The sequence below is a fragment of the Amaranthus tricolor genome, chromosome 13, assembly GCF_026212465.1.
Source record: "Amaranthus tricolor cultivar Red isolate AtriRed21 chromosome 13, ASM2621246v1, whole genome shotgun sequence".
In the NCBI taxonomy this organism is placed as follows: Eukaryota; Viridiplantae; Streptophyta; class Magnoliopsida; order Caryophyllales; family Amaranthaceae; genus Amaranthus; species Amaranthus tricolor.
Genome location: NC_080059.1, coordinates 11000900 through 11009400, shown reverse-complemented (window position 1 = coordinate 11009400; position 8501 = coordinate 11000900). Strand labels below are relative to the sequence as shown.

General features: G+C 29.8%; 1 long non-coding RNA gene across 1 annotated transcript; it reads left to right on the top strand.

Moving 5' to 3' along the window:
• Nucleotides 1-408: 408 nt before the first annotated feature.
• LOC130797811 (uncharacterized) lies at nucleotides 409-3031 on the top strand. The gene is made up of 3 exons (XR_009038949.1): nucleotides 409-1615; nucleotides 1838-1923; nucleotides 2540-3031. It is a non-coding gene; the product is annotated as an uncharacterized LOC130797811 (long non-coding RNA).
• Nucleotides 3032-8501: the final 5470 nt, after the last annotated feature.

Here is an 8501-nt window from a genome sequence, read left to right as displayed (position 1 = left end):
AAAAGACACAAATTTATGAGGTTCTCCCAACTTGTGAAAATCCTTTCGCTACAACCTCTGCTTTGTATATTGGAGCAATGTTGCTTGTTCATCCCTCTTTCCTCTTGAAGACCCACTAGATTGTCATTAGCTACTTGCTTGAGTCAATTGAGGCCATAGCCTCTTTGAACGAGTTGGGATCATTGACGCTATCAACCTCACTAGCAATCGTGAGAGCATATGCATACATAGTCACACTCCTCAATATACCTTATTAGAGGCATGATTTTCCTCTTTTGCCTAGGAGTAGGCAATGAAGTTGTATTTTCGTGTTAAGCATATCATCAGTTTCATCAACATTGGAAGGCTTCACCTCCTCTTAAGTATCATTGGATGTACCTAAAATGTTAGTCAAAGAAATCTCCACGATTGGTGTAATCAAAGCATTTTCATAAAATATGACATCTCTAAATGTTATGGTATTATTAAATTCCTCACTACAAACCCCCTACCCCTTTAGATGTAAATCATTACCTATGAAAATACATTTTCTATCTCTAGGTTTAAGCTTTTCCTCACTCACATGGATATACGCCGGACAACAAATACTTTAAGATTATAATAAACTCAGAAATTATACCATACCTCTTGTGGGACTTGAATTTCAAGGCAGTATGTGGAGAATGGTTCACCATGTAGCATGTTGTAGCAATAACTTCGGCATAAAAAGCTTAGTTTGGCTTGAGTGATCATGCTTTTATCCATCTCTAACAAATTTTATTAATCCCTCCGCAACACCATTTTGTTGATGCCTTCCCATACATGTTATGTCTCATAATGCATTTTTCTGGTGCAATATAAACTTTATCTCAACAAACTCAAGATCATTGTCGATTCTCAATATCTTGATACTTTTACCGATTTTCTTTTCAATCAACGAAGACATCAAAGTGATCATATTTTTCTTAATGAAGTAGTAATAAACTTTCCTTCAATAGTCATCTATGAAATTACGCAAATAGTTGCAACCACCAAGTGAGATCTTCCTAGAAAGTCTCTAAAGATTGGAATGAATATAGTCAAGTATCCCTTTTGTGTTGTTCATAGCCAATTTGCAACTCGCCCCCTTGTGCTTCCTAGAAGGTCTTTATACCATCAAGCAAGCCTTGCTTGCTCAACTTATGCATAGCTTTTTCATCCATGTGACTCGTACCTCAAGTGCCAAAGTTTAGTTTCACTAGTGGAAAAAACCTTATATGATGCGCAACATATGCTGCGGTTTTATAAAAACACAGCATAAAAGTAGTAGATAAATTAGGCAAAAAAAGAAATACGGTATATGTTGCGGTTCTTTGAGAACCGCAGCATATACCCTATTTCTTTTTATAAAATCCCGCCTTTATTCATACAGCAGATTCAAAACCCGCGAAAATGTATTATTTGCTTTCAAAACCCGCCTTAGTTCGACATAACTTGCTCATTTCTCTTCATCTTTTTCAATCTTTTTCAGCCCGTGAAAATTTGTTTTTCTTCCTCTTTTCTTCTTCAACCTTTAACTTCTTCAAAACCCACGAAAATTGTTGTTCTTCTTCTTCTTCAAAACCCACGCAATTGATTTAGGGCTTCGTTTTTTAAGGTATAATTTCTTTTTCAAAACCCACGAAAATTGTTGTTGTTCTTCTTCTTCGTTTTTTTAGTTTTTCAAGCTAATGGTGTTTTAGGGCTTAGTTTTTGTATGCTAGTTATGTGAATCTCACTTAGGTTTTTTGATGGTAATGGTATTTATTGTTGTCTTTATTTTTTAAGGTACATATTGTTGTCTTCGTTTTTTGATGCAAGTTATTTGAATCTCACTTAGGTTTTGACAAATTGGTGTTTGGAGATTGGTATATGAAGCTATTCTTAGAAGCATACAATATGTGAGGGCTTTTTAAACAATCTAAGGTACATTCTCTTCAACCTTTTAGTTTTTCAAGCTTCATGGTATTTTAGGATTTATTCAAGCTTCAACCTTTGAACATAAGTTGTATACGAGTTTGTTTTTGTGTATAAGTATGAATTTTAAAGTATAAGTTTAAACTTGAATGTTGGGTATAACTTGAGATGTTGTGTAAAAGTTTATTTTTATGTAATTTAAGTATGAGTTTTAACGTATAAGTTTATAACTTGGAATATTGTGTTTAACTTGAAATTTGTGTAAAATGTCATTGTGTATAAGTTATGCAAATATAAGTTTATAACTTGAAATGTTGTGTGTATAGATTTGTTTTTGTGTATTGTAAGTATGAATTTCAAAGTATAAGTTTATAACTTAAATGTTGTGTATATTTTGGAATGTTGTGTATAAGTATGATTGTAAGTATACATTTATAACTTAAAATGTCATTGTGTATAAGTTATGTAAGTATAAGTTTATAACTTGGAATGTTATATAAATTTTGTTTTTTTATATTAAAAGTATGAATTTCAATAATAATAATAATAATAATAATAATAATAATAATAATATATGTTATATTTATTATACAATGATGGATGTGTGGTAATACTATGATGGAAGAAATCAGGAATTTAGGGAGAAGTTAGGGGTTGCACCTCTCTTCGCAAAGATGCAGAAGAATAGGTTGAGATGGTTTGGGCATGTGCAGAGAAAGACACATGACGTCCCAGTAAGAAGGATCGAATACATCATAGTGGAGGGCAAGAGAAGTCGAGGAAGACCTAGGAGAACGTGGGAGGAAAAGATTAAAAGTGACATGCATGAACTTCACCTCTCCAAGGACTTGACCAGGGATAGGGGCAGTTGGTGTCGCCTTATCCACGTCTTAGATTACTAAATTCGTCCCTTTTACCCGGCGTTTGTTTTTATTCATTGCCTTTAATTATCGCTCTTTACCTCCTTCGTTCATTACTTTTATCTTTATTTTTAGTTATTTGTACGTATTTTATTTATTCTATTTGTAAGTAGCAAGTTTCTCTCTCTTTGAAGACCTGTCTCGAGCCGAGGGACTCTTTGACTGCACTCTCCTCTATGGGTATGAACTGTCGTCGTTCTTCCCTCCCCTGACCCTAAGCATTGTTTTCTATGAACGGGATACACTGAATATGATGATGATATTTATTATACAAAGTGTCACAACTATTAATAAGATACTTTGAAAAATATATAAAAACCATAAAAGTATCTTGAAAAATGTTTTATAAAAGTATCTTCAAAATTTTTCATAACAAATTTAAGTGACTTACACAAATTAGATAGCCACAACCTAATTCTAGACAAAAAAAAAACATTAAAATTGAGCATTGCATTTAAGTAACTAAAAAAATTCAAAGTAAATGTAGATTATAAATTTTTTCTAAATAATTGAAAAAAAATGGAATTAAACATGTAGTTTTGTAAGACATTAAAGACGTAAAAATTAATGTATTATTTATAAACATGTAGTTGTTATAAATGATTCTAAAGTCACAAAAAAAAAGGCAGTAATAATACCGATGACATCTTTAAAGAATTTTGAAAGTATTATTTATTGTGAAAATGACTTGTATGCGGTTTCAGAAGTTGTTGTTATCGTGATGTTTTATTTTATTAATTATTATAAATTGGCTAATTACGTGGACATTAAATTTTGCCAATCTGTCAGTTTGTGCACAAAAAAGTCAATTTTATTAAAAAAAAAAAAAAAACTAAATTTGGGCATGGTAGTTATGAGAATGTATTTCAACTTTTTCACAAAAATAAGATTTCGATGTAATTTACTAATTAAAAAAAGACGTTATCATAACATTTATTTGGATTATACTAATATTTTAATTTATAGACTTTATTTCTTTTATCCAAATTGTCGTATAAATTATTTTAAATTATTTCATTTACCTAACTATAGTCTCATTAAGCTATATATATATATATATATATATATATATATATATATATATATATATATATATATATATATATATATATATATATATATATATATATATATATATATATATATATATTTGAAAATTCACATAAAGCTATATAACTCAAGTAAAATCAATAATCAGTATTTTACAATATTATAACCTAGGATTCAGATTAAGTTTTCAGTCAAAAAATATTACAATCAAAAGAAAAGCTTAAAGAATCCCTCAAAAAATAGAGTATCCAATCTATTCTAAAATTGCTAGAATTATGTGCACAAAATCATTGATTTCGGCTACTGTTATATTTCTACGTAATTATAAAATTTTATACATATTATTTGGTTCAAAATATAATGAAAAACCTATATACTCACACTGTATAATTTCTATATTTGTATACTAAACTAGCAATTGGGTAGCTTTTCTTGATTGTAACACTACCATGTTCTAAGCTCAACTCAAGTCATGTTTTATAAGCAACTTTTTGATGTTAGAAAATTAACTTGTTTGACCACTTAAGCTTAGTAAAGTGTTAGAGTTCTTTAGTTGTTAGAATTAAATAATAAAATAATAATAAAATTTAGGAAAAATTATTTTGAATAATTTGATTTATTATCTATATTACCCCTGAAAAATTTTAAATAATTCAACCTTTGCCTTCATTTTATTGCGAATTAATCATCGAAAAAATAAACCAGCTATTTTAGATTACTACTAGCCATTACATTCAACAAATAATCCTCCTCCTTCTTTATAAGCTTGCTTTATGGAGTAACTTCATATTCAACCCTAAAATTTTGGAGAGAGAATTTTTTTTTTCACATCTTTAATTTAGTGAAAATATTAATAATTTTAAAAGCCATGAACTCTAATTCCTCTTCTTCTCGAAGTGTTAGTTCACTTTAAAAAAATGTGAAATGTGAGCATGGTTTCAATGTAAAGTAGCAAAGGGCGAAAAAAGGTTTCCGGGCTGACGAAAATTTTTATTTTGTGTCCAAATGAAGAGGAAGAGGTAGGTGGAGACTTTAATAAATATCAAGAGAGTTTTTAATTAGAAAAAATGTACTGTATGAATAAGTTAAAAGGAAAAAGGATTTACCTGTTGTAATCGGTTTTGTTGCAACAAAGGTCTATTCGCAATGAAAGCTATGTAAAGGTTGAATTATTTAAAAGTTTTCAAATGTGATCGAGATTATTAACAAAGAATGTGCAATAGGAATAGGTTGGATTATTCAGGATAATTTTTCCTAAAATTTAATAGAATTTAGGCAGAAAAATTACTTTATCATGTTTTCGTAGTCATACTTATTATTTGTTTTCTCTATAAAATTTATTTTAATTTAATATCACTTAAACAGATAGCAGAGGCAGAGCAAAGTTTGATAAATTCTTTGATTTTTCAGTGCAATTTTAAAAATTATGATATTTTTCAAACAATTTTGTATCTTTTAACACTTAACATATACTACATAAATTACTATTAAGGCCCCAACTTTTTAGGCCCCTGTGCGTTTAATCAACATGTTGAACATATGTCAAAACCTCACATAAAAGATAGTATTAGATGGTAATAAAATACTGCATATTAGAGGATATAAGCTTCTTAACTAAACCTTAAAAAAAAAGAAAAAAAAAAAAAGCTTCTTAACTATGAAAATGACATCCTATTTCATGCAAATTAACACTTAACGTATTTTCAATACTATCATTATCAAGAAATAAAGAGTGTTGTTTGTGGAATAACATTGTAGTAACACACTAACTCTTTATGAGAGTACAATTACTAGACTAGTTTTTCTAATTACCCAATTCATCCTCGTTCTTTGATGAGTCATATTGTAGGGTAATAACAAATAATAGCTACTTAAAATGCAAATTTGATTGAGGTAACATCTAAGTTTTAGGATCAAATTTCAACTACATCATCATTTTTTTATGAGTTTTTAAATAAAAAAATTAAATTGAATTGAATAATTGCACTTGAGCTCAATCCAAATGTTGTGATTAGTGTGACTTGAGTGCACATTTGATGAGGTGCATTCATGTGTGACCTTTGGGATGGAATCCCATGAATGTGTTAATATGGGTGTATTAAGTTAAGTTTGGTGATTGATTTATGATGATGATTAAGTGTGGATTAATAAGGTAATGAAGTGTGAGAGTTATGGGACTTAATGAAGAAGTGCAAAGGACTTGGTTTATGTTTGATTTATTGAAGCTCGATCAGAATTCTGACAGAAGAAGCAGAATGGTCGCTCGACCGAGCAGCTACCCGCTCGACCGAGCGAGCCTTATTGATTGATCGAGCGAGCAAACAGAATGCATCCAGAAAGGGTCTGTACTCCGCTCGACCGAGCGAGCTCTCTGTTCCAGTCGAGCGGTTCCTCTGATGTGCCTAAGATGCTGTTTTCGACCTTTCAAGTTCTTGGAGAAGTTTCATGTCATTCATTATTCAATATTAATTCTGTATTTAGTGAGCTAATGACATTTATGTACCTAGTACTATATATAGAGAGCTCTCAATCATCAAATAACAATCCACAACAAATACACCCCAAGCCAAACACTAGCCTATATCTCTTCTCTATTGTAATTCTCCATATTTGAGAGTTCTTTGAACTCCTTTTGATAATATAAGAGATACTACACACCGGAGGACGTAGCCTTAGTTGGGTGAACCTTATTAAATCTTTGTGTCGTTTTATTGCTTTATTTTCTCCTACAAACATCGATATTATTGATAGCGTAATTTGTTTGTCACTAAAACTTCATACACTCGATCTTGGCAATATTGGAGTTTGAAACACATTGTTCGAACTCTAATACATCGTCGTTTTCACCAAACAATCTCTTTATACGTCGAGATTAGTTCCAACTCTTATATACAAGTGATACGACTGTACAGAGCAAAGTCTTAGAAGGCACGTTCTTATGAGAAAGTCTTGTATGGATTTGATTAATACTATTTTAATGTGCACTAATAATCTTAAAAGGTATTAAAATAGTCAATATTTTTACTTAACAAGTACAATCATTAAAAATTACATGCTATTATTAGATTAATACACATTAAAAATAATTTAGTTCAAATCTACACAATACTTTTATCATTCTTTATAACGAGGCCAAATAACTACACTTAACTCTCTTAAACATGTGAGTCTGAAATTGAAAGTAATATACTTTTGATATATAAAAAAGTAAAGGACATTTTCAGTTTTTCGCACAAGGCAGAGTCTAAGAGTCCGGCTGGGGGGTTTTTATTTTTTCTGAAAGATGCGGATAAATTATATCCATTTCTCCAAAAATGGAGTAAAAAGAGATACGCGCAGTCAAGAAACCCCAACTAATACCTGCGCCTAATTGAAATTATATATATCACCTATTTTTTTAGATTATATAAAAAAACGGTGAAAAGGAGGAATTAGGTAAATTCGATCTTAGAATCATGATTGAAAAAGACGGTCTTCAATTGAAACAAAATCTATGTTTTTACTATGCAACATTATTTTATGCATTTTGCACATATTATGAATTGAATAGGAATAGGATTTTTGTGCTTAATTGGTTATTGAATTGGAGGCCAGATATGAGATAACTTAGCATTTTCTATTTGACACAGTTACAAAACATTCATTATTTTTAATACTACAAAATTAAAATGCTCCAAATTAGAATAATAATCTCAAAATGAAAATATACGATGAAGTGAACTTTTTAATGGTCCATGTTAAAAATAGCTTTATAAATTATTGGTCCCATTTTTCTTGTGTGTATCACAAACAAACATTATTCTCTAGTTTACTTTTTTTTATTCTCTAGTTTTCATGAAAATTTAAGAATAAATGCTGTGTACAGAAATTTTAGAAAGTGACAATTTCATGTATGATAGATTTGAACTTTTTTCTTTTTTATGTAATTAATATGTTTCTGATGTTGAGAGAAACTAGCTAATGCTTGATCAAGAATAAAATTTTACACTCCTCTACAAAAAAAAAAAAAAAATTATATCCCATATTTATAATCATCAATTCATCATCACCAAAAGCGCTTGTGGCTCAATGGATTGAGCATCTACGTGTTAAGCAGAAGGTGTGGAATTCGATTCCTATTGAACACAGGTATTAGTTGTGGGGGTTTGTTGACTGCGCGCATCCTCTTTACTCCTTCTTTGGGAAAACATGTATAATTTGTCCGCATCTTTCAAGAAAAAATCCCACCCATACCCTATTTTATGTGGGATACTAAAAATGTCCTTTATCTTAACTTTTCTATATTTATAATCATCATCATCTACAAATAAAATTACATCCCATATCTATAATGTTATCACAAATTTCCTATCACTTCGAAGTATATTTATCTATGTACACTATATTAAATATTAAATGCATTATTTTACAATAACACGTCTTGCACTCAAATTAATTTTTTCTTACTAAAATTCTAAAAAGTAAAAAGATAAATAATCAACAAATCAACAAAAAGTAATTAAAATATGCTAGGGCTGCAACCTAATAAATTTATTATTCCTTAAATTTATTATTCCTTGCATACAGAACGGACAAGAGAAAAGTTGATTGAATATAAATTTGATAAGGTTTCATCCT